This window comes from Rosa rugosa, chromosome 5 (assembly GCF_958449725.1).
Source record: "Rosa rugosa chromosome 5, drRosRugo1.1, whole genome shotgun sequence".
Taxonomy (NCBI): Eukaryota; Viridiplantae; Streptophyta; class Magnoliopsida; order Rosales; family Rosaceae; genus Rosa; species Rosa rugosa.
The window spans coordinates 36,324,032-36,351,382 of record NC_084824.1 but is presented as its reverse complement, the minus strand read 5'-3'; the positions used below and the strand labels follow the sequence as shown (position 1 = coordinate 36,351,382).

Below are 27,351 nucleotides of genomic sequence, written 5' to 3'. Positions count from 1 at the left end.
ATGTTAGGATATACGACCTCTGCCGTACCTGGAGAGAATCATACACTTACGGAAAACTATGGTCTAAGTGTCGTACCTGGACTTAGATACGGGAATTGTCATCAATAGAAACAAAATAATCTGTTAATTGCATCGAAACATAAATAGGATTGTTAGTGGTTGATTCTGAAACCCTATGTTTCATCATCTTTGCTTTTCAACTTATAAACTTTATTTTGTTTGTTTGTTTGTTTCACATTATTTTTTTATTCGAAAATCTAAAAACAATACTTTATTTATCTTAATTGTTTGTGTTTATGTGATTTTGTGTTTGGATTAATTGAGTTAGGATTTAAATTGATTATCAATCCTCAGTTGGAACGACCTCGTACTTGCACACTATACTAACGATGATTCGTGCGCTTGTGAGTTTTAATTAAAATTTCACAATACTTCCTTATTTTGAGATTTATTTTTAGCGGATAATTTTTTCATTGCATATTAGCCATCAATTGTAGCTGTTATATGAATAGCTTTGACTTGGCCAAAAAGAAATTTGAATAGCTTTGAGGTTTAATATGTTTCTCTATGAATGTGCTAGGCATAGAAATTGGATAAAAGGGTCTGCATGTCTGTTGTCTCTGATAATTTAATGATTTGAGGGCCTGGTTATGACCTACATCTATTTTCTGTTTGATTACTTTATCTGAGCTTAAGAATGTCCTGCTTGAATGTTCTGCCTGCCTGTCCTGCTTAAGAATGTCCCGTTTGTATGTACCTATGCACCTCTTGTAGATTTTTACACTGAATTCCTTCTAAGTGGAACCAAACACATTGTAATATAGTGTTTGGGTGGACGTTGGCAATCACTGTCTTCCATCTAAGTGGAACCAAACACATTGCCACAGTTGGATGGATCTATGCTGTGTTTAGTATTGCTGTTTTTGCCGCTCCTCTTAAGCAATATGGTATTAGAATTATCTTGTTTTTGTGATTGATGAGAAGCCCCATGATGTTTACAAGAGAGGTAGCAGTTTACAAGACCTTGTTTATATTCTAGGCTATAGTGGTGTAAGCTGTATTTTTATCTGTCATGCACTATTAGAAATGCTGGCAGTTTGAATAAGTGTTGTTTCAATATGTTTGATATATTGTACTGACTCTACTGAGTGATCCCACTCCATTCTTTGTTGTATATTACATCCATAAATTCAAAATGTAACTTCTTGTTCTTGGTATTTTCTTGATGAACACAATTTTTCCTGTTGTATCAGTTTGCCTTAAACACAAACACGATTAACTGTAAAGCTTCATACTTTGAGACAGTTGAAGTAGCATCTCAGGGGAACAATCAGAATTTAGAAAGTTAATGATTACTTTGCCATTACTCAAAGCATATGACATAACCAAATATTACAGAACTCTTGAAAGCAATTAGATAATGAGACAACGACAACTAATGTTTAGTCTCTGAAATATTCAACCACATTCTTGGTTTTGTTTTAAGGTAAAAAATGCATTCATGTCCAAATTAGTCATTATGATATTTTTTGTAGTTAGTTGATGCCAATCAGAAATCAATTGTTATTAATATTACTAATATATTTGTATAAGTTATTTTTAAAATTGTCCAATATTAATCATATGGTCACCATAATTTATAAAAATTGAAAGTTAACAAAAATTAATAAGGACATAATAAAGATTAAAAATAATAACAAAAATATTTGAACAACATTATATTACCAAACAATCAAGGCAAAATAATCTCTCATGTCTAATTTGGTCTTTTCACAAACAAAAAGCACAAATCAGTTTGAGTTTACCAAATACTTTGCGGCTGCTTTTACCATTGACAACACTTATAAAAAGCCAGTTTACCAAACACTCAACTGCTTTGCTTTTCAGCTACTTATTCTCAGAAATAAATAGAAGCCAACTTTTCCTCAAAGAACAGCCATACCAAACATAGCTCTATTAAATCCTTCTGACTCAGTCCTTTTGGACTTCTTGCCCATTTTGGGCTAAAACGTCTTGCTTGAATTTTACTCTTCGGACGAAAAGGGACAGAACTTGGCAAAGAGTCTAAAGAGGAACAGAGGACCCCTGACTTTGCTGCTTGCTACGTCTATCCTATTATTACTCGGGACTCGGGACTGAGTCTTGAGTCATGAGTTTGCCATTGTCCTCTTCGTTAAATAAACAGTGCAACCAATCTTTCACCAAAAAAAAATAAAAAAAATTAACAACAAATCAATTCTATCAATGAATCAATGCACAGACCCTAACAATATCTCTTGGTGCCATGATCTTCCAACAACATCAACATCAAAACATACAGTTAGGTCTCGTTCATGCAATTAAAACATCAGAAAATGAAACTGAATCATTTATCGTGTTTGAGATGCAAAACAACATGAAACACTTTCATAAAATAAAAGAATATAAGGAGTAAAGTGGTTTACTTCCATACTCTCAAAGATTCATTTTCCTTCTTGATAATTTTTCTTATATTACCAAACATCTAAATTAATGAAAAGTTAATCAGAAATTTAATTACTCATTCTATGAAAAAGAGAAAGAAATTACTTTTATTTTCGCAAACCAAACGAGACCTTAGTGTTTACGGTCTATTTACAGCATGGATTGCACCAAAAAAAAATATTACAAACTTGTTAAAACTGAAAACATTAGTAAACATTATATTAATAGTTACAATCTCGTATCATCTCAAAAAATAACTAAAAAACGTTACACAGTTATGAGGCTCATCCTCGGCATAAGAATGAAGGCATATAAATGCCAAAACTACTTTATTTGCAGGAAAATTAAGTAATTCCGAAGCCCCACTAAAGATTGAGAGCCAAGAAAGCTACAGACCATTTCCTTCTTTTATAATGAAACAAATTAAACTAGATTTCCAAAGAGACTTCCATGGACCAAGGTCCACCTGCACCTAGGCAAAAAAATCAGATATTTTGCCACCAAATGCCCCATTTTGCCCTTCATTTTGCCTATGGTCCACCTACACCTTGGTCCATATTAGAATTTTTGCTAGATTTCACGTGCATACAAAACAAATATCAAAACCATGAAATTGCAGGGCACAATTGATAGGACACTTCCATGGACCAAGACTGAGGGCCTTTCGTCACTCCCACCTCAACTTTGTTTGTTTGTCTTTGCCTCTGTTCCTCTCTCTCGCTCTCTTCTTTGCCTATGGCCCTATTCACTACCCAAGCAAACACGAAATGCTCGCTCACTCACTCACTCACCTCCCTCTATAATATTGACAGTGCCCAGCTCTAGGGGCCTTAGAATAGGACCCCAGTTTTAGTGTTTCACTCTGGACTCTACTTGTTGCACTGTCATCTCACTATCCAACCCCCTAAAAGACAGATTCAAAACAAAGCAACCAAAAATTAGAATTCCAAAGACAAAATCCAGGATGACATGAAATTTCTAAATGGATTTGAACATGTGAACATGGATTGAACATGAACTATCAAAGCCTCCCCACATATCCCAAGAAAAAATGGGACCAATAATCTATTATTGTGACAGAGGCAAACACTGACAGTAATTTTGAAATGGTAATGATCAGAACCACGAGCACTGGTGCATTGATTATTTACTCACCCACCAGGCCATCAGTATCACCAATTTTTGGCTTCCCAATCTACTCATCAAACAATCACATAAGAAAATGATGAGGACCAAGATCAAATAATGAATGTAGATTTTCCTTAATGAATCAAAAGAAAGGCAAAAATGTAAAACAAATGGCAGTATCATCATTATATTGAAGAAATCAAAAGACGCAATCTCTGTTGGAGAAGAACATTTGCATACCCTTTCCATATAAACAGAATGACTGAGCCAAACACTTCAAAATAATGAGTGAAAATGGAAACCAAAAGAAAAAGAGAAAAAGAAAACAAATTGTATCCCTAAGACTAAGAACAGAAAGATTGAGCCGTCCAGCCAATATCACCAGTACTACTAGTATCATCAAAAGCCAAAGAAGCTGCAGATGAAGAAGGAGATCAGATCTTGCCTCAAGAAGAACATGACTTTGGAAACCATGACAATATTCCCTGTACCAGTCCTCCCCTCACATATTCTGAGGAAACAAACAAAGCATTCTTCGAAGTTCCAGGAAGTTGTAGCCAGAGCACCCACCATGTTCCACCACCAAAGCTTGTTGAAAGCCCCAAAGCATTTGCCTCCCCCAGAAGCCTAAAATCATAGACACACAAACAAACAAACACAACCATTTTGAGATATGGGTTTTTCAGCATCTTCGAGAAGAAGTTGTGGGTTGGTGAATAATTGTCAAAATGAGCATGAACTGACATCTAGAAGATGGGAGGGCAAAATTCGGTGTTTAACTGTAATGGGTTTGCTTTTGTTGTCGTAATAAAATTGAAAATGAGAAGAGAAGATAATGAGTGAAAAGGAGGAGGAGTGGGTTTGCCTTGTTTTGATTGTGTTCTTCTTCTTCTTCTTCTTCTTCTTCTTGTCTGCAGCTCTGTCTGTCTGTCTAAGCATAACATAATGAGGCCAAATAAATACGGGAAAGAAAGAAAAAGGAGAAGGTGTCTGCTTTGTACGATACGAGCATGGAGATGTTGTTTTCTCTTTGCCTTAATTAACACTCTCTCTCTCTCAAAACTTCCGGCTCTTCTACCTTTGCTTTCGATCCTGATCACATGGTCAGCAACTGACCATGGATTTTCTGGTCACTGACCGTCCGATTGAGATCGGACAGTTGACAGTTAAGTAATGAGATTTAAGATGAGAGCTGTCAACCATCCGATCTCAATCAGACGGTCAGTGACCAGAAAATCCATGATCAGTTGCTGACCATGTGATCAGGACTGGCTTTGCTTATTGTCCCAGAAGCCACAGATTAGCTAGATTTGCGCAAGCAACCTCTGTCCTCTAATAGTTTCCGTCCATACCCTTCATCAGCTCACCCATATATTCCACTTCTGCCCCTCGAACAATTTGAAAAGCCCAATGCCCCACTACTGCTTTTCTCAATTCAAATACTTCAACCCCTTTCCACTGACTCTTCCTGACCAAACAAGCACCAAGACCGAGGTTAAAATTTTTCGAGAAGCCCATCAATCAAATCAAATAAAACCCTACCTATATAGCATAACACTAGCTGCAGCAGTGCTTATTAACATTCGTTTGTCCTTGCTTAGGACCAAAGCAACTCTGCTAAGCATTCATATAGACACTAGCCAAAGCCAATGACAGCACAACTTTTCCTAACCTAATTATAGTAGCCAACACTGCATATATAGTTATATACTATAACTTAATTTAGACTCTTTGATCAACAAAATATTGGTTTTTACCCTTTCGTCCCATACTTTTCACCACCATTGAGGAGAGGCCCTCAAAAACAAAATGGGTAGTTTCGTTATTTTGGTCCAGACAGGTAAAACTACAAAGTACTCCCGACTTTAAGAAACTGTGTTGCTGAGGCATAGAAATCGGGTGATGTGAATTTTCCTTTAAAGGATTGCTATATATTATAGATGACAGGTAAATTAAATTAGATGTTGTTGCCTTGTTAGTGGCATTCTAATATTTTGATTATTTTTGAATTAATTTTGTTAGTGTTTAAGGAAAATCAAAATTGGGAGAGAATTGAGTCGTGCTTTCATTGATAATAGGGGCCTCTTTATATAGAGGATTACAAGACATTGAATCAGAGTTGTACAAAGAAAGATAATCGTACAATTAATCGGATATTTATGAATATCTCCGAAAATATCTCTAATTCTAAACTCTATTACAACTAGGTCAAGTAACCTAGAGTTTAGACCAGACACATATTCTGGATTTACTTGAACAGTTAGTGTATTACGCAATAAGATATAACAAAAAAGACATAAATTTCTCTATTTGGATTTTGTGAAAAGCGGCAGGGTGAGTTCTTTCATTTTCACCTCTGTAAGGTAGAGACGTCTCTTGACCGCTAGTAAACCATCATTACCACCACTGGGAACAAAGCCACCGTTGGGTCACCTATTATGATGTTGCTCTAGGATTGAGGACGACGTAGGGATTGAAGAGAATGAGTCCCTTTTTTATAGGAAAGAGAGACTCATTCATTTACATTTTCCCATGTGGGATGCAAATGGCTATTCTAGTGTACAAATGCTTATTATGAAGTATATTGGCGAGGTCAGGAGCATGTTGATATGCTTAACCTTGGGTTTCGATTTGTGACGATCCGACCGTTGGATCATCGTGATTTTTCATGAGGATGTTAGAAATATCGAGTTTAAAAAACCCTTAAAATTTGAGCCAATTTCGATGTGAGATTAGATTTTCAGGATTTTCGACGAATTTATTTAATGGCGTTTCAGAGCTTCGTATTGAATTTAAATTTTGGTTTACAGTTATTTTCGATGAGAATGTCGGATTTGAGTATTATTTTATAATTTGAGAAAAACTAGTGACAGGACCTGTTTCGGATTCAGGATGAAATCCCGCGGGCCCACCTTAGAAGAAATTTCACAAAAAATTTGACAGAACTTTCCCTAAAAGTGGACTACCTAAAATTTGTCAAAAATATTTTAATAGTCATATCCATCCTCATCTCCTGGAGCCTATCTGCTCCCCGCAATTTATAACAAACTCTTCAACAATGTCAATAAATTTAAAAGTTAAAACTACTCTAAATATTGGAATAAGATACAGGTAGGTTAAACGTGTGACATACGATAAAGATGAAGGTGGTGGACTCTATGCACGCTCGACCTCAATTACTGTGGCGACCCGGAGACCGGATTACCACAGCGCCGCCTCCCCAAGGAACCCTACTCCCGCGACACTTGGAGCAAGTGTTTTGGGCCTAGAATTCCTCAAAGAGACAAGGCCTTTAGGTTGGAAAGCAAGAAATCTATAAGCCTGAAATTCTTGGGCTTGTATAGTGGGCTTGGCTCGTAATCACAAGATTACGAACTAGGCGAATAAGAGGAAAGGAAGGTGGTGTTGAGTTGAGTTTTAGAACCTATGTCAATTTTTAGTTCTTAGCCCCAAGTTTGCATTAAGTTCATTAAATGGTAATTTATGTGAGTCTTCTAGGTCTAGCCCACTAGGACCTAAATTCAAATGGAGGTTCTAACCCTAGGGTTCCACTTTGGTGGTAAGCAAGCACACACATCATCAACCATACATAATGTTACAAAACTTTAGTGAAATCAAGCAAGCCGAAAAGAAATAAACTTTAAATAGAGTAAAACAAATTGTGTCCTCCAAGGATTATCCTCCGTGCCCAAGCTTCAACAACAACAGCCTGCAAAACAAACTAAAGTAGGGGTTAGGCTCCTACATCCAGTCATTGCCCATGCCCGCCCCCATATCTAAGTTTAAAAACATGAGTTATTGTTTTGAATAAAAGAAGTAGATAAAACCGGTTTGCGCTTCCACGTGATCGTCACCACGTAACTACAATCCCACGGCAATTGGTCATCTTTCACACTTCCATCACAACCGTCCATCTAGCCAATCACTTTCCGGAATTCATTAATCACAAGGCTAGAGACAAAGGGGAGATAACAAGGGCATGGTGCACACTGCCCACCACCGGTGGCTCAAGGAGGAACTGACCTCTCCTTACATCCCCATCAATTGCCAACACATCAATCCAATCCACGCAAACCATTTCAATTGTAAAACAGATAATTTCCAAAAACCATGCAAGAGGCCTCATATAAAACATAGTATATGCAAGAAAAGCATAGATAGAGTTAAAGGCATCCCCTACCTGGAACTCGAGCTTTCTCTTGCAGCACTTGGCCTCAATGCAACCTTGTAGCAACCACCACTTCACAAGATTCCACCACGATGTCAAGCCTAGATCAATAAGCGGCATTAATAACGATAAACTAGGCTAGCTATTCACACGCAATACTCTCCAAAGAGAACATTTCCTTTAACTTATTTGCTAACTAATAACCTGGCCATTTGGGTTCCAATAAGGAGTTTGCTGTTAGGAAGAGGGGGTAAGAACACTTTTTAAAAGACAAGTTGTCAAAAGCTGGAAACAGAGTTTAAGTAGAAACTGTTAAGGGCCAAGGAAGAGTGTTCAAAGTACTTGAGATAAATTCTTGGGAAAATTTTGGAAAGAAGTTGGTTTAGCAACCAAATCAGTGAGATTGAAACGGTTATAGAACTCTAAGTGAAGCCATTTTAAAGAGTAAGGGTTTTAAAGGCTAAAGTAAAACGATGTGCAGATTCTTTCCAGAAATACTAGCTTCTGTACACCTTTTTCAAAAATTCATAACTAATTCTAGAAAAATGGTTTTGAGGTGATTCAAAATCCGGAATGTTCATCTATGTGTCTACTATATTTCCCTAGAAGAAACTGACCCCAAATTGTCAACGGTTTAGCTCCAGTTTTTAAATGAATGCAGCTGGGTCAGATTTTACTGGAAACTGAAAAACTGCAGAAACTGGTTCTTTTGTGTAAAGCTCCTTTGGTACCCAAAATGGCTGGTTAAGTAGGCTCTAAGACACCTATAGGTTATATATAAAGCTCCTAAAGACTCAAAGTCTCAGTCACCCTTCAATACTATAAGGGGAAGGTCTTGTAGTTCACTAACATGATGTTTTGAAGACATGGTGTTTGGACAACAGTAACACAAATAAACTTTTGAATCAAGCATGACTCCAATGTTCAAGATAACCATGGTTTAGCACATATCTAACCCACTTAAGAGGCATGTCTAATGCTCCTAATGATCTATAGCTCAAGTTACTTTCTAATACTATATGGGGAGGTGCTGTAGCTCGATGACATAATGCATTGAAACATGATATTTGGACAGCTACAAACAACAAATAACCTTTGAGCCAAATACGATTCTAATACTCAAGGTGTAGCCATGACCTAGCAGAATCCCTAGGCATTAGAATGGATGAGAAATCAAAATTAAGGCAGCAAGATACCAACAACAGCAGTGACAAGTTCACAATCTTCAAGAATTCGTAACAACAACCAAGAATATAGAGTTTTATGGAAAAGATGATACTCACCAAAGATTAATCAAAAAAGTGAGCTTCTCTTGAGGATTTCAACAGGAAAGAGAGCTGAGGGAGCTGATTGGATCGAGTCCAGCCACAGGCCAAGAAGTTTGCTCAATCTCGAACATGCAAAGTGAAACAGAGACTGCTCAATATGTAAATGAGGTGTTTTGAACGTATTGAGTCTAAAATCGAGGAAACAAAGGGGAACTTGATGGTTTAAGAATCTTACCAACTGTTGGTATCAGTCTCAAGCAAGGTGTTGTGGATTCGGGTAGAGCAAGAGAGGAAGTTTAAGCAGAAATCCGGAACAGGCTTGCTCCGGAACAGCTTCCGCTTCGAGGGGTGTACAGGTCTCAAATCAATTCCGATGGAGCTGATATTTGGAGGCTAGATAGAGGAGACATAGGCGAACAACTTTGATGAAGAAAGTTTTTTCATCGGAGGTCTCTAACTAGGAGTTTCGAGGCTCGTAAACAGACTGATGTGTCCAGGGTCGAGAGGAAAGGTGAGAAGAGAAGGGTGAATGACGATTTATGGCCTGGGTTCTCTCTTTTGAAGGTCTGAGATGATGTTCTTGGAGGAGTTGCCCTTTGCATGATGGAAACGTGGAGGGGAAGAGCTGAACGAGGCTCCCTTTCTCTCTGTCCAACTCTGACGTGAACAAGGAAAGAGGAAAAGCTGAGTTTTGCGTGTGAAGGAGAAGGCTCAGCTTTGGGCAGATAAATTTGGGGTAAAAGAATAAGGTGGTAAAAACCCAAAATGATGGGGAAAATAAAAGTAAAATAAGTAAATACAAGAAAACTCAAATTAAAGTGTTGACAATGCTAAATAAGGATCGGGTCTCACAAAACTTATTTTTAGATAGAAAAAATGGCAAGGCAAGTTTTGTCGGAGTTTTGCTCGAGTTTGAAAAACATAAGGAGTAAATAAATTGTGCTTTTGAAAGTCGGTGAGATGCTTGACGAGTAAGCTTCGGGTAAGGCGAGCAGAAATTTCGCCAATTATTAAGAAAGGTAAAATAAGAAAATCGTAAACGCACGCACAAGTATATTTCAAAATTATGCAAAGATGTCATTATGAGCTACAAGGACCATATTGGATCAAGGAAGAGGTTTGGGTCAAAGGTTGACTAACTTATTGGGCTAGGTTCACTAGCATACCCGTCGGTTGGGTGTCCAGAGTAAATTTTGGACTCTAACCTTACGCTATTCTCGGGCCCAAGGCCCAAGCCCAAACTATTTCCAAAAGTATTTAGCCGAACAAAGGTCGCGAAAAATTTTCCCGTCAAAAAGTGACGTTTGGAATTTCACGGGGTCTACAATTACTCTGCAGACTAGGCACGAGAAATCGAAAAGGCTAGGAAAAAGTGTAACATCCCGTATCTTAATTCACCGGTTACTAGTCATTTGGACAGTAAACGACAATTCGATTTACTTTTACTCTTTTTCGGTAACTTTAGTGGCCCTAAAAGTTGACTTTTTGTTCGGGTCAAAATTTGAGAAAATGTTCTTTATGAAAGTTGTAGAGGACGTTAAACCGAGCACGTGCATATGTGGTACGTAAAAATCGGAGCTCATATGCGAAAGTTATAAGTGAAATTGTGAAAGTTACTGTTCACGGTAAGTTTCTATAAATATAGGAAGTTACTGTGGTAAGTTTCCAAATTTGGGAAACTTACCCGGCTCTTTCTCTCTCCTCTCCCCCGACCTCTCTCTTTTCCGGTTCGGCCATTTTCGTCCTCCCTTCGATTCTTCACTTTCCGGCCACCAGCCGGCGTGCAACCGGTCACCAGAGGAGCGCCTCCTCCCTCCCAACACGCTAGTAACCTTGGTTTTCGAAGATTTGGCCGGAAAAGCTCGGAATTGACCTAAGAAGATCACTGTAGCAGTTGGGGTTTTTCGGCGATTTCCGGCGATTCCGACCACCTCCGGCCAGCAAATCGCCGTCGAAGGTTTGGTTTTCATCACTGATCATTTCCCCTATGGCCTTGTATCATGATTTATTGTGTAGAAGTCGAATTGACGAAATGAAATTCTAGGGTTTTTGGAAATTTCTGGGTTTGTGTTCATCAAATGATTTCGGCTGTTTTTACTTGTTATTTGGATGTGTTGTAGTTGAGAAAGAGGTTAGGTTTGTTGTTTTGCAGCTACTGCCAAAATTTGGTGGCCATCGGAGGTGGTGGCCGCCGGCGCGTGGGGCCCACGCGCTGCCACTGTTGGTGGCGCGTGGAGGTGTGTGGGGCAGTGTTTTAATTCCATTTTTTAGCCCATTGAATTGTGTAAATGTTGTAGAGCTTGTATGTGAAGTTTGGTGATTTTTGGAGAAGCTTGGAATTAATTATGAATTTTTGAAGTTTAGGGTTTCGATTATCGAATTATGTGAATCCGACCGTCGGATATCTCTCGGTTCTGACTTGGAACCTTTAAGATAACGAATTGGTATTAGTGGTAGAATGTGGGTTGAATCTGAGGAGAAGTGGAGATGTGATTATGAGGAATTGATTTTAGGAATCGTATTAATTTGTTGAATAGTTATTCACGGAATATAATTGTGTACAGGATGACGCACCGAGCGATTGCTCGACGAAGGAACTCGTATGCGTGATCACCGGAATAGTACTGTGAGTGGACTTTTATTTTTAAAGAATGATGCATGCATTTATTTTTCCAGAAATAATAATTTATTTATCATTTTATTATCGAGCATAATATTTTGCCTTGGATTATAATTTTGGCATTGTTTTTCCATATGAATTTCATATACGAATCTATTATGCTCAGATTTGGATTTCATGATTTGTTTTCGGAATATGATTAAATTTTCAGAGATTAATTATAATTTATTTTCAATTATGATTCGGGAATGGATTTTGAGCCTTTGATAAGTATCTCCGATATATGGTTTTTATTTGAAATCATGATTTAAGTGATTTTCGACGAATTACTTTCCGAGGTGATTTCTGGAATTTATTAAAATATTTTATTCGTCGATATTGAGATTTTTTGGATTATTTTTCGAAAATGGGATTTTCGATTGAATTATTTTATCGATTATTTCTCGCCTAATGGTTTATGAATTCTAGAATATTTTGGCGTGCGGGGCCACGTCGTTGGAGTATATATTTTCTTGAGATTTTCCGAGTATGGATGGGATTCATACTCGTGTTTTGTTGCGAGATTGGGGAAGCCTTACTGATTTACTGGTTTTTGATTGTTTTTCCTCACCATACTCGGGTCATTTGATTAGGTCTCCTCCTCACTTACTTTGTGTTTGTGAGTGGCAATTGAGGTAGCTTATTCTCCTCCTCACTTACTTTGTGTTTGTGAGTGGCAGTCGAGGTGATTTATTCTCCTCCTCACGTGGGTGGCAGTCGAGGTTATTAGTTCTCCTCCTCGCACAATCTATGTGTGAGTGGCAGTCGAGGGTAGGTAGAGCCTGAGAGGCTCCATTCCCGTATGGTGAACTCTCTTCCCCGTATCATTTTATTGTTGTTCTTGACTAGCGGGGCTAGTCCGATTTCTGTTTAACCAGCGGGGCTGGTCCTATTTCTCGAGCATCGGAATTTATATTCTTCTTCGTGGTTATTTGTGACTAGCCCCATTTCTTGAGAGGAGCTTCTCGTGGATTGTTTTCATAATTATTGCATGCATCGAAAGTTTTTAATGAAATAATTGTGGGAAAGTATAAAAATCCATTTTGTTTAAAAATTGTTTATTTTGTCCACTCACGCTAACGTTTTTATATAATTTTCCCCTGGGCCCTTCGGTTTCAAATGCCCAGTTTGCAGGCGAAATTAGTTGAGGTCGGGCGTACATGGAGTCAAGGCATAGCCAACAGCATTGCTTCCGCGTACTCATTCTATTTCTGTTTTCTTTGTTACTTAGGGGATTAGTATTGCTCTGATAATCTATGAGATTAATATTGTCTTTGGGTTGAGACTGACATCCGATGAAATTGGAGTTGTGATTTGGGGAGCAGATGGCTCCAGGAGAATAAGGATGGATGATTTAGAAGTGTAAATGTTTTCCTACAGGTTTTGGGTAGCCTACTTTTAGGGGAAGTTCCGCCAAATTTTTGGTAGAATTTCTTCTAAAGTGGGCCCCGCAGGGCCACTTCGGATTTCGGGGTGAAATCCGGGGCGGGTCTTGTCAAAAAGCATTTGAAAACCGTTAGATTGAGTGGACGAAAAATAAATGCTTTTAAAAGGAAATAAAATAAAACTAAATGCTTTTCCAAATTTCACTTTCGAATAAAAACAAAGCATGCAGTCCTGTTTCTTGAATATTCTTTTAAAATGCTAACTGGAATGAGCATCTCAAAAATAGTACAAAACTGGTGAAAATAGTCTTAAATATTTCTCTAGTACTGATATCTCAAATAATTTCAATATTCTGTAAATCATCTCAAACCATGCTCAGATATCAAAATCATTTTAGAAATCTCAGAACTCTTAAAATCTCAGAAATCTCATTCAAAAATACTCTCATGATAAATTATGGGGTGTGAAATTTGCACACCCAGTTTTGCAAACCGCATAGCTTATTTTTTTAATAATATTTCATCTCACTCAATTTTACACTTCCTAATATACCCTCAAAGTCAGATTTTCCTTTTTCTTCTTTTTGGCTCTCTCTCTCTCTCCAAAACCACGACTGCCCATAGATGAACAGTAAATTTGTGGCTGGGTTCCTCTTGAATCATTGCCTGGAAACGTGTCTTTCTACCCAACAAGTTTCCTACCCCATTGAATCATTGGGTATTCTTCTATTTATACCCCCCAAACCACCAAGTACCATCCCTCTCTAAATCTAACCCCTTCCACTCCCAGTCTCCATCTTCCTCTAGTTTTGAGGTTTTGGTTTTCCCATTTTAGGAGGGGCTAGGTTTGTCTGTAGCAATGGCCATGGTCAAGTTTGTTGCTGCCTTGATCCTGTCACTCCTTGCAATCTCCACGCTGGGTTCAATCATTTCATCTAATAAATGAACAAAAACAAGCCCAAGCTGGGTTCCTCTTTCTAGCTGCGAGGTTAAAGAACAGAGACCCATTTGCAGAGCATTGGAAGAAATCCAACAGCCATGAAAAGCGTTCTTGCTCAGGTATTACTCGTTCTTCAAATTAATTCATGCATCTTCACTATCAACTTAATTCAAAATCCCAAATACCAAATGCTATGAACTAAATTTGATGATGCAGGACCGTCTTTGCAGATATGCAATTCACTCTATTCAGATGCAGGACCGTCTTCAGATCACTCCAAGACCCCCTTTCCAGAAAAGCATCTAAATCAAAGACAAGTTTTGCAAAATCTTCCTCACTTCTTGGCGTGGAAATCGAGGATTGGAGATATGCAATTCACTGCATCTAAATGAGTGGACTCGATTTATGGAGTGATAGCATGCTCTGGGCCAACACTTGTGTTTTTTTTTTTTTTCCTCCATCTGAAAGGACTAAATTCCTTCTCTTCCTCCAGCTCTCTTCTTCCTTCTCAAATCCTAAGGAAAATCCACAATTGCTATCCAAACCCGAACACTCTACTCCAAGGCCAGCCCCGGAATCCAAACTAGAAATGAAGAAAGAAGGCAAAGATTTGGCGCGCAGCAGGCACCGACAGCGAAGAAACCGTTCGCGGTGGCCGGAGTCGAGTGGTGGCTGGAGTCGAAGAAACTGACACTGATGGCAGAACCATTTATGCTTCTTCTTTCTTGTTTGATCTCTTCCCCTTTGCTTGTTTCTTTGCCCACAGGCCCTTCTTGTGATTATGATCATCACCATCCATTGATTTTGGATTTGGGATTTGATGAGGGACAGAGGAAGAATGGATTTGATATTCTGATGGCCGAGGGGTTGTTGGGGTTTTTGTGTGTTTGGGGAGAACACGTGTCGATCTGCAAAAAAGCCACGTCGTGGTTGGTTAGGACGGGCTGACCAGGGCTGGTCAGCCAAGTATTATCCAAAAAAGAAGAAGGGTATATTAGGAAGTGTAAAATTGAGTGAGATGAAATATTATTGTTAATGTTAGAAACCAAAGGCTCTAATTAACGTAAAATAAAGAGAGAGAGAGAGAGACACACACACACAAGAAGTATAGAGGTTCGTCTCCCGCCTTAGCGGGAGACTACGTCCACTTGAATGTTTAACTATGTGTGTTGGGCCTTGCGGCCCAAGAGGATTATTACAAAGTGCGTAATGGAGTGTTGAGTAAGTGGGAAGGAGTCTCCTTTTATAAGGGAGGGAGGCTCATTCATTTACATGTTTTCCAATGTGGGATACTAAAACCACTATTCTAGTGTAGAAAGGCCTATTATGGAGGCAACTTGGCAAGGCCGGGAAGGTGGCTTCCCAGCGAGGTATTGGCCGCTTCCGACTACCGTGGCGTAGCTTGAACATCGGGTTACGGGATGCATGTCGCGGTTGGGTCCCACCATGGCTTGTGGGCCCCCTTAAGAGGGTGTTACTTATGCTTGGTGAGATAGCAAACTAGCTTGCTAGTAGAGGTATCTACAATTATTAAAAAAATAATAGGGTGTGCGGTTTGCAAAACTGGGTGTGCAAATTTCACACCCCTAAATTATCTCAGAAATCACCTTTAAAATGTTCAAATCACAAAAAGGCGATGACTAGAGGGAACTGTCGACTAGTCATCTCATGCCACATAGAGGGTACTGTCGACTGAAATATGAGGAGGTGATGGCTATAGAGTACTACCGACTAAGCATCTCTTGCCAGCTGGAAGGTACTCCCAACCAGAATAGATAGTTAAAGGGTAATGGCGACTAACTATCTCATGTCATCCAGAGGATACTGCCGACCAGATGACGCATCGAAAGGCTAGGTACTGACGACCAGAATATATATTCTGGAGGGTACTGCCGACCAGAATATTGTCGGGAGGGTTTGCGGACCAAACTATTACCTGGAGGGTACTGTCGACCAGATAATGCATGCATGCGCTAACATCATCATTTTTCATATTTTTACCTCCTCAATTACTTAACTCTAAACTCATAATTCCTCATCAACTTATAACATTAAAATCTCCAATTTTCTCTTAATAACTCGATACTTAATAAAACCTTTTGGAAAGTAAAACTCAATCCCAAATAAATCAACTTCATAACTCGTCACTAATCATCGAAAGCATAGATCATAAAATCTCGAGAATTCAATCATAAATCAAATACTCGATAAATCGTTGATACTCAATATCATCATAAAAAAAGCGGAATGATAAATCGATGCTCAATAAAACTCAGCATCTCAATAAAAATAAAATCTTAAAATCTCAATAATTCAAACCATAATTAAATCTCTTAAAAAATAAAAGCCCGAAAGTAGTGTTGCATGCATAACTTATTTTAAAATCAAATGTCCACTAACTGATTTGCGGCTATGACGGCCGGCCGACGAGTTCCTCCTCGAGGTCGGTCTACATGTCATCCTGAACAAAACGATAATCATGAATAATTGATTTCTGGAATCAAAATTAAATTAACGATAACAAGACCGAAACCCTAAACGATTATTCGTCAAAAGCTTGATTTTACATAAGAACGAGTTCAAACTTCATAAATCATGTTAACTCGATAACTATAACAACCTATCAGAGAATGAGGTCGATCCGACGGTTAGATCTTCCCAAATCGAAACCCGAATTTCTGAAACTTCAGAATTTTCAATCATTTTCAAAACGTGCACCAATCAATAAAAAGCTCATATATACATGTCCGTAACGCTATGCTCTACCTAACATACCAAAACAAAAGACCTTAAGTGGACGGATGTGCCCCCACGCGCCGCCAACTCCCGCAGCAAATTGGGTAGCAAGGCCTATATATACCAATTTATACCTCTCAACATCCCCAACAACTTTCTCAACTATAACAATGATCAATTTCAAGTCTAGAAGTCAGAATTTACCTCGAAAGCTAGGAAAATCCTAGATTTTTTTATCTTCGATTCGTCCTTCTTAGAGTGAATTGGAGCCAGTGGCTGGGTGGGTTCGAACCACAAAAAAGAGGGCTTAAAAACCCAAGTAGTTTCGTCTGAAATGGTGGCCGGAGATAGAAATTTCGTCCGGGTCAAGAAGCGGCTCGGCCGGTTGGATCTTCCACTACCGACTTCGTCGTACGCCACTGCTACATAGAGGAAGAGGAGATCGACACGGTTCAAATGGAACCGGTATCATGGTCTAAGGTGGCCATAATCGGCGCCAGCGAGACCGAGAAGGTTCGGCACTGATATGCCATTTTTTGGGTTCGGTGGTTTCTATTTCGAGAAACTTTCATAAATGGATGTTTCCAAATCAGGAAACACCTATTTATGGTATCAGAGTTCCACTATTTATGAAAATGCCACTAACTTAAATCCTTAATAACTTCTTCGTTACAACTTTGATAATTGCGTGTCACGTGTCCACAGACTCGGTTTAACTTACTCTACTATTTCCAAAAAGAAGTTTCCTTGAAAGCTAAGCCGAAGAAAAAGTCAACCTTTTGACACACTAAGAGGTCAAAATTAAAGTAAAAAGTGAAACTTTTATTTGTTTACCGTCCAAATGACCAGTAAACGGGTAAGTTTAGTTATGGGGCATAACAACTAGACACATGAGTGGACATTTACTTTTCAAATTAAATATGCGTGTAATATTATTTCAATTATTAAATTTTCGTATTGATATAAATTGATAATAGTTGAGCTTGATATTTAATTTTATGATTTATTGATGATTTATCAGAATTCTGTGAAATTACATTTTTGATAGTATGATTGTAATTTTCTGACGTACGAGTGTGGATGATTTATTGAGATTTTATTATTATATCATTTATCGAGATATTGAGAATTTAATTGGAAAAATGATGAGTTAAACGAGAGTTAATAAGATTGAGTTCAGATTATGAATTGAGGAGGTAAATTATGAAAGATGATGAGTTAAACATTACGACTGTTAATGATGTTTGGAGTTATGAATTTAAGGAGGTTATATGAAGAGGTTAACTATATTCTCAAGTGCATGCATGCCTTACCTGGTCGGCAGTACTATTCAGACAATATTCTGGTCGGCAATACCCTCCAGATGACATGAGATGGTTAATCAACAGTATCTTCTAGCCATTGCCTCCTAGTAATCCGGTTGGCAATACTCTCCGATGTGTCATCTAGTCAGTAGTATACTTCAGATGACATAAGATGGTTAGTCGGAAATACCCTCTAGCCATCACCTCCTCGTATTCTGGACGACAATACTCTCCAATGCATCATCTGGTCGGCAGTACCCTCCAAATGATATGAGATGATTAGTCATATGTTATTCATGTACTTTAGATAGAGTGAGGGGTATTTTGGTCAGGAGTAAACTATAGACATTCCAGTTAAAGTGAGTAGTTATATAGTGTAAGCAGTTCTTCCGGCACCTTCCTTTTAGTCTCTGCCTAGTGAGTACTGCTGAGGAACTGATCTTAGTTGTCGCCGGGTAAGTGCTATTGGTGTAATGACCTGGATTTTCGTGTTAATTTCTTGTATTGTACGTGAAATTAATGAAAGTCCAGTTGGTACAAATTATGGTTTTGATGCCTTGTTCTTATAATTAATCGAGAAATAGAAATTATTTCGGACAATTATTCACTCGGAATGTTTCGATTCAATTGTTGACTTTTTGTACGTTAAGATTATGTGAAAACTTCCTTCACGAAAATTGTAGAGCGCATCGATACGAGTTCGTGGACATGCGGAACGCCAAAATAGGAGTTCGTATGAAGAAGTTATGGTCAACGAAAATTTTTTCCATTTTTTGATAAATAGAAAAATTTCTGAAATTTTGCCAAAAAACCCTAGTTTCCAAAAATGGAAACTGGGTTCCATTTTCTCTCTCCCCGAGCCAGAAATCACCTCAGACTTTCATCCGGCCAAAACTCCACCGACCGACCACCGTTGGCCGCGCCATTGGTCCCAATCTCTTCGTCTCTCCTCCCTCTTCAAGTCTGTGGTAGCTTTGTTGCACGATTTAGGCTGTAGAAGGCGCAGCAAGGCGGAGAAGCTTGGTGGCGGCACTGCTTCGGGGAATTGTCGGAACTCCCGATTCCGGCCACCCCCGGCGATGATTTTTTCGGGCTTTTGAAACCCAGGAGACGTACATGCTTCCTTCCAAGCGGCTTGAAACGATTTGAAGTGTGGAGGTTGAATCGAGGATTTGAAATTCTAGGGTTTCACCGATTTCTTGAATTTTCGAGATAAACTCCGACCAAATGGATTAGAGTCAGACTTTGTGCTAGTTGTGGAAGTTGTTGTACATGTTGAGATGAACATTTTGGCATAGGTTTCGTGACCTAATTTGGGTTGCCGGCGGTGCGTGGAGCCCACACTCAGCCACTGCCAGCGGGGCGTCCGACCAATTTTTGGGGTTCTATTTTCATGCTTGTCATCTACTCGTCGATACGAGCATGTTGATATATCATGGGGTCATGTTGTGACCATTTGAAGCATGCTAGATTTAACGTAATTTCAGTTTTAACGGTTTGTGATCCGTGAGGATCTGACCGTTGGATCATCTTATAATTTTGAGAAATTGATTCTAGAAGTGTTCCGAAGACCTTGGGAGGTCTCGGAGGAAGTTTTGTCTCGATTGACGAAATCTTCAGTTTTTTATTTAAATGCTTGGTTCGAACCGTAACCACTTTCATTTTAAATCGTGTGCTAAGTTGAGACCTTATTTTACTTAAGTGATTGACGGAGTATGTTCTGTACTTTATCTCGACTGTATGAGAAGACGCAGGGGATTTAGAGGTGAGTAAATCTCACGAGGTTCATTTATGAACGGAATTACTTCATTATTCAGAATTATTTGATAAATTGTGAAACCGTTTTTGAAAATAAATATTTGTTTTAAATTATATGAACTTGATCGTATACGGTTCATAGGTAAGTAAGATGAGGTTTTTATTATAAAAATAATTTTTCTGAAGTTTTGGTGTGTGTCTATATATATATATATATATATATATATACATGACATATATATATTGATAGTGTGGTGTTGTGGTGGTCACAATATTTATGAGTTTATTCATGATGGTCTTTTGTGGTTTTACTCTTTGCGGGAAAATAATATACTTGAGAATGTTGATTTATATTGTTTTGAAAGAGTACCTTGTGTTGTGGTGTAACATTTTTGGGTCAAGTAGGACCTCTTTAAATGTTTTGTTCTAAGAGTCGAAAACCTGAAGTCTGAAGGTTACAGTGATAACCTCAGTGGAAGTAAATCGGGATACCAAGCCTTTGACCAGTGATTGGTTACGATTTAGTTAGAGCTCTAGTCTATCTGTTAGGGAACTATCATGTTGGAAACTGTGTGTTATTGCACTCGTAATTTTCAAAGAGAATTTCGGTGTTTTCTTTCTTTGGCGATCCATGAGGGACTTGAGATTCTTACTAAAAATTTTGGTGGTTTTAATTTACTCTTAAGTTGAGAAATTGTTAAGCATGTGTTGTTTGCATTATTTTGTTTTGGGTTTACTCATATGAGCTTAAAAAGCTTACCGGGTTTGTTGTTTGCAACCCGGTGTACTATTTTATGGTGTAGGGGTTATTCCAGCAGGTCAAGACCACCAGGGTTGAGATCGCGGTGTGTAGTTGTAGCAGTGTTAGGTTCATAACCTATTGTGTATTATACTGCTGTTTGTAGTATGCTTTTAATGAGTGTTTCCATTCTACTTTGATGTTGTAGAGTTTATGTAAACACTTGGAGATGTAATATTTGACTCTAGTGATTGAATTTGTATTGACATGTGTGGACTCAGTTTATTTTGATGCTTAGTTTAAATGAAAAAAATTTCTAAGCATTTGGGCGTTTTGTTGAGTTACCACGTTTTGGATTTGAATTTCTTTTATTCGAAATTCAAGGCGTGACAATTGGTGACATGATCCTAGTGACCGTCTGATGATTGCTACTAGTGACATGATCCTAATGGCTGTCTGATGAGTGCTACTTGTCACATGATTTTAGTGGCTGTCTAATGAGTACAGCTGGTGACATGATTCTAGTGACCATCTAATGAGTGTTACCGTCTGATGAGCCCTTCTACCCACCTGAGTGGGCGCTCACCTGGTGATGTGGCACAACTTTCGGTCTTCAATATTCCCTCAAAACTCGACCAATGGACAAACCAAGATCACATGGACATTGGCAATGGAGAGGCAAGTCTGATGGGACCAGTATCTCGTCGCGACATGGCTTAACGGCGGATCGGAGATAATTGTCATAGAGAAAACGGGTTAAGAGACCTGATGCTTCTTGACCCTTCGATCTGATTTGGGTATTTATAGACTAGAATTATATTTTAATAAACGATAGAGATCAAATATTGGGTTTTTGAACGGTTAAGATTGCACCACGTTAATTTTTTTTAAAATTAATTTCCATAATTCTGAAACTTTGGGAAATCGTAATAAATAGCTTAGGTGGGCAAAAAATTTCTTAAAAATTCTCACGGACTCATCTCGTCGCGTAGTTTTTTTTTATCAAATCCATAGATTGAATATTCCACATCAAGAAAAATTCAGAAAATATTCCTGAATGCCTAAATAATCTCCGAGACTGTTGACTCAATTTATAATGATTCCACTTGAACACCTTACATTTTTTCAAGTAGTAATATGTAACATTGTATTTGACATTACCTTAGTAGTAATATTTTATATTACCTTACACATGCATTACACTTTAAGTCCTTAAATTTTTCCTGAGTAGTAATAAAAATCTTTCTTCAAATTTATCAATTTTCAACTTCATTCTAAAAAAAATGAAACTGAAAATCGATACATTTTACTTTACCCGAATATTCAGGGAATCTTGTTCCAGTTTCGACTTCGATCCATTTTGTTGAAGCAAGGTTACCATTATAACTATATATTTATCAATTATATTTTTAAAAGAGCAACATCATCAAGACATAAGAAACTAGGGAAACTGCGGCACCCCGTGGAAGGGGTCCCACAGCGCCGCGACCTTGAGCCAATGAGAAACCAACATGTCACGAATAACATCCCGATAACTCATTAACCCAAAAATGCAAGGCCTTTTGGGTTTAGGTTGTTGGTTTACAAAACATTTTCCTTTGAGCAAATCACTATAGCAACCTAACAACATATTTTCAAAAGCAGAATTCAAAATGGACTATGAACTTTGGGCTTACAATCGGAGCCCAACCTTGGAAAGCAGTTCACTAAGTTATAACCTCAAGTATGAGAGACGCGCTCCAGGGTTATGAGCCTCTAGAAATTTTAGATAATTAGTAGGGAATAAAAAGGATGAGTAAACAAACAAGCGACTTTAAAGTCTGACAAAAGACTAAAACCTTCATTTGATAAAATTGAAGACAAATACACCAAGCCAGACCATGTGCCTCCTTTTGCACGCTCCTCGACCACATGCTTGAAACATGCACACTATTGTAGGGGTGAGCTTTCGTCCTCGCATGCCCAATAAGGGCCGACCCTACCATGCTAGGTTTGAAAATAATATACTTGAAAAATATGTACTACATAGTATTGTGCATGTTTATCGAAAACATTTGAAAATGAGGCAACAAATATTTATTTTCTTTTATAAAGCATATGCAGTATGCTGAATCAACCTGAGCTCAGAGATACTCACCTGCAGGATTTCCAACTCACCTGTGACCGAAACCCTGGTTTCCTGTACCCGACAGACCAGGCCAGCTGCTGATCATAGCCAAATCTATTAATATATACCATTCACTTTTCTTACCGGCTATGGGCAGCGAGAGTGTCCATTTACTGGTCCAATGTCATATGACGTCACTGTCGACTCCCTACGTACACTACTAAGGTGACATGGGCTCGACACAACATATGGTCATATCGCTCCTCCGGAGGTTCACAGTTTCGACACCGTAGGAAGCATTGCTCCTATCACTCTCAGGTCACAATAATCATATCATCTCATATGTCTTCACAACACACAATGTCTAGCCTCAATTTTTGTTCAATCTCGATAATTAACAATTAATGCAATAAAAGTCATCGAGGCATCGACTATGCATCCATAAATATTTTTGCAGGCAATATAATAATTCATAAGCATATACATACACAGGAAACCACTAACAAGATAGGGACGGCTCACCCTACCTGGAATTGGAGTGATCGTCCACGTACAATTAGATTCGTTCCCGACTTTTAATCTTTCGTCTAATTCCAAGTGCACACGCTCGAGTCCTTTATAATAAAATTAAACCAATGAGTAATTTGACGTCATTATAACTTAATTAACTGAGCAACCAAAGCATTCACTTAATTCCCTTAAAGTCCATCGAATTATCCTCTAACCGAACAATGATCTAGAACTTGTGTTTGTAGAGATTTTCCTTTAATAGATAAAATTCATTATCCATTCCCAAATAATCCAAATGATGTAGCATTTGAATCATTCGGGAAATTGTGATTATACTTAGCACTTTCACCTTCATTTGTTTAGCATTTCTACTATAAGAAACTAAATTACAATTTTCATTCCCGAACGATTTCGCCTCTTCAACTCATTTCGGGATATAAAAGCTTCAAAGAACTTTAATCGAAATTTTGACCCATTTTCAATATTGTCATCCATCACACTGTTTTACTTGTCATAAGTGGTACATTCTTATTTACCAACCTCTTCAAAGTGCTCACCAAATTAGCCATTTACTTCCCACATTACACTACAAGGACCAAAATCTCAGTGACTTAGTAATTACCATCAACTCACTTGAATTACCCTTATTATCCATCTGTACAATTTCAATCATGAATGAAAATACCAAAACTAAATCAAGTCACATATTTGGTACTAATAATTTCACACATTTAACCACACTCATTCATCAATCAAACAACAGATTACAACCACAATAGTTTCATCAACAGCAGATTCAAAACCCGGACAGTTACAAATTCTTCTTTTCCAAACTGAGAGTTAATTCAATTGCTGCAATCTACTATCAACAGTCGTGTAAGCACCTAAAAAATACCAGATCATTAGTAACCAACCCTTGACCATTTCGGTATCCCAAAATAGAACCTGTACATGGTCCTTACCTCTTCCAGTTTCAATTGAAACTGACCCAGCAGTCTCCTCCTTCTCCAAAACTTTCAAAAACGCAGAAATCCATAACCTCACACAATCTGAAATTTGAACTATAGAGTTAGGGTCCTCTGTCCAAATCAAGCTAGAGGTTTCAAGTCTGAAGAGAGGTGACAAAATTACCTAGTAGAGAAGGTCTGGAAGTTCAGCGGTGGCGCACGGCGAAGTTAGCTCGACTCAAATGCTAGCGGCGGTGCGTACGGCGACTCAGGATGGAGTTAGAGGTCGGGGTCATAGGGTTTTGGTCCAAGGAGAGGTGTTGATTCTATCCTTGGAGGTGGCTTTGCTCGGTTTGGACTGGAGGCTGGAAAACGAAGGCATGCAGAGCCACGGGCTCCGACGATGCTCATGCGACGTCGTCAGGTGTCGGCGGGCGAAGAGGTTTACTGGGTTTTATTCCCCCTACTTGCTGATGATGTCGCCAAAATAGGCACTCAATTTAAAACTCTGTTGTCATTCGTTAGTATATAAGCAAGTAGGGATCGTTCTAACCGGGGATTGAGGATACTCCTACAAAGATGGGTCAATTTAAAGTTAGCAATTATTAAAACAAGTATTTATCTACAAATTTACACAAGAAACACGCCATAAAAAGGGGGGATTCAACTTTTGGTTTCTAAGTTCCTATGAGATAAAACAAAGAGAAAATTATATACATATGATCGACTTCTCACTACAAAAAAGAATTCAATTGGCTTCACTTTTTTGCGTCGGCGTGTAATAGCCGTCGCGAAAGGTGTATATTTTGCTTCGGCAAATTCACCCCGTCGCAAAGACACCAATCTCGTACGACGGCAAAACAAACCCGTGGCAAAGACACCAATTGCATACGACGGCAAAACATCCCCGTCGCCATAAAACAAATTGTATGCTACTGCATAACAACGCCGTCGCATATTGTGATATGAATTGCTACCACAAATGTGCCGTCGGGTGTACTTTGTTCTAAATTATGTGTTAGAGGGCAAAAGAGAATTGAACTTTGAAAAATTTCTCTTTGGGTCGGCCTCTCTTCCGCTCTCAACCTACTTCTCTTCCGTATCAGATCTATGAGAAGCTAGTGTGGTGTTTGGGTATTCAGAGTACCAAAGTCACAAATACATGCATCTCGTCTCTAGGTAAGATCTTTTATAACCTAGATCTCGTCATATCAATATAATCCATCACAAATCTAGTATTTCCTTCTTCTCCAGATTTCCACTCTATCTAAGCTATTGTTTGATGCATAGAACTTCATTTTGGAGAGTGAGAAACAAAGAAGAGAGATGAGTTCGGATTTGAAATTGGAAAAGAACGATAGGGAGAGAAGACCTATTTCAATTCGATTCGTTTCAACTTCCGTAAACCCAGACCCAGATCCCTAATCTTTCCTCCCCGAAATCTTACATCGAATCCAAAATACAAAATCCCAAATCAACAAACACAAATCAACAACCTCCTTCACCTTTAACCTAAGAGCGATAGGTAGCAACCTCTGTTTCACTCTCTTTCTGTCGATCTCAACTCTCTTTTAGGCGGTAAGACTTTTTTTTTTTTTTCCTTTTTTTTCTGATGGACTTTTATTCATTGTCAGTTGTTGCCTAAGGTTGGGTGATTGAAGCAGAGGATAGATATGCTTCGTATTTGGTGAGTTCCTTCCTGATTGCTTCAAGCAGCTCATTATCGTTTGGTCTAATTATGTTCGGTTTATGCTGTAAAAGATTCCAATTACTTCTTTACAGTTTCATACCTTATTTGGATTCGTTTATATCACTTGAGTTGGGATCAGATTGGAAGTTTCAGGCTTTGTTTCTGTTTCTTAGTATTGAATGAAATTTTAAATGTGTGCTCTTTAATTGATGGTCTGGCTATTTCAATTCGATTCGTTTCAATTCAAACATGAATTTTATCTTTTTTTATTGTTTAGTAAATGCTTAAGTTCATGGTTTTGAATGGAAAACTCTGAAACGATAAGTTTTTACTTTGATTTTATTCACATTTTAATATTTAGTAGTATTTGGTTTGGTTCTCCGAATTTGTTAGGATTTTATACTCACTGTGTTATTTGGTTTCAGATAGGGAAAGCTTTTTTGAAGCAGCTGAAAGTGTTCCTGGGGTAATTTTTTCAACTTAGTTCTTTATTTTTTAGACTTGTTTGTATTGAATTCAATTGCCATTTGTATGCTTATCGATTTTGTGACAGTTTTCGATGAAAGAAAGCATGGAAAGTTTTGATTCTCTCTGATATGAAGGTACTCCTTGATTAATGACTAAGATTGCTTTTGTTGTTGTCTTGCAATTTCAAAACCGGATTAGAATAAAACTTCTGGATTCTGCCTTACATTTCAAAAGCGATGTACTTAATTTGCTGGCTAAGATTGAACTTCTTCACCAAATTTCTATCAAATCTAGTCGATTCACTAGCTAGAAGATCTACGAACCCAGACATTCATCTAGAAAGAAATTTGATGAAACACAAAGGAAAAGGTGAGATCTACTCACATCTGAACGTGAGTGTTCGTCCATATCTTGCGGTAATTTTTTTTCATTTTTTTGGTTCATTTGAGCTGTTCGTACTTCGTAGTGTTTTCTTAAGATTCAGAGTACTTCTCTATAAGCCAGCCATTTTAGAGAGCAGTTTAGCTCGACACAATCTTTTGTTAAATTGGTGAGCTTGATCCAAAGTTTTAGTCTTTGTAATGTCTGTAGATTTGGTGTTATCCTATGCAATGAATCCAAGTAAGTTATGGACAAATCTAATCTCATTTATAAATAGTATATGCATTCATCATCTAGTTTGTGTTTACCAAATTGTGATCCAAAATTGTTTTGCTTCAAATTGTGATCCAATATTATTTTTTTGGTATTCTAACTTGTGATTTACTTTGTGTTTTTAATTTTCTGTTACAACAGTATTAGCGCATGATTGCTTTCATAACCTAAAATTGGTTTATATTGATTCTCTGGTTTGTAGTGTTTCCATGTATGCATACTCACAGGTTATTGTGCTAGACTAGAGATGTAAGTTAGCTTATATGTTTCCTCTAAAAAAAAAGAAGTTAGCTTATATGTTGAAAGTTGAAACTGTATCCTTTATATTATTGGATTCATCTGCTTTGACTTGCAGTATTTTCATATTTTGGTCATTTATGCTGCCTTTGGTCTGATACAAGGCAAAAGTTATATAAAAGACCAATAT

The 27,351-nt window shown here is 38.1% G+C and overlaps 1 long non-coding RNA gene and 1 other non-coding gene across 3 annotated transcripts; one reads left to right on the top strand and one right to left on the bottom strand.

The window, feature by feature from the left end:
* Positions 1 to 565: 565 nt before the first annotated feature.
* On the top strand, positions 566 to 663 carry LOC133713211 (small nucleolar RNA snoR100). Its single transcript, XR_009847881.1, has one exon. It is a non-coding gene; the product is annotated as a small nucleolar RNA snoR100 (small nucleolar RNA).
* A 6,217-nt stretch (positions 664 to 6,880) lies between these two features.
* On the bottom strand, positions 6,881 to 10,326 carry LOC133712245 (uncharacterized). Of its 2 annotated transcripts, none has more exons than XR_009847244.1 (3): positions 9,263 to 10,326; positions 9,043 to 9,149; positions 6,881 to 7,860 (listed from the first exon to the last, which is right to left on the bottom strand). It is a non-coding gene; the product is annotated as an uncharacterized LOC133712245 (long non-coding RNA). The 2 variants fall into 2 exon arrangements; XR_009847243.1 differs by having other exon boundaries at positions 6,882 to 7,860; positions 9,043 to 9,175.
* Between the last annotated feature and the right edge of the window lie 17,025 nt (positions 10,327 to 27,351).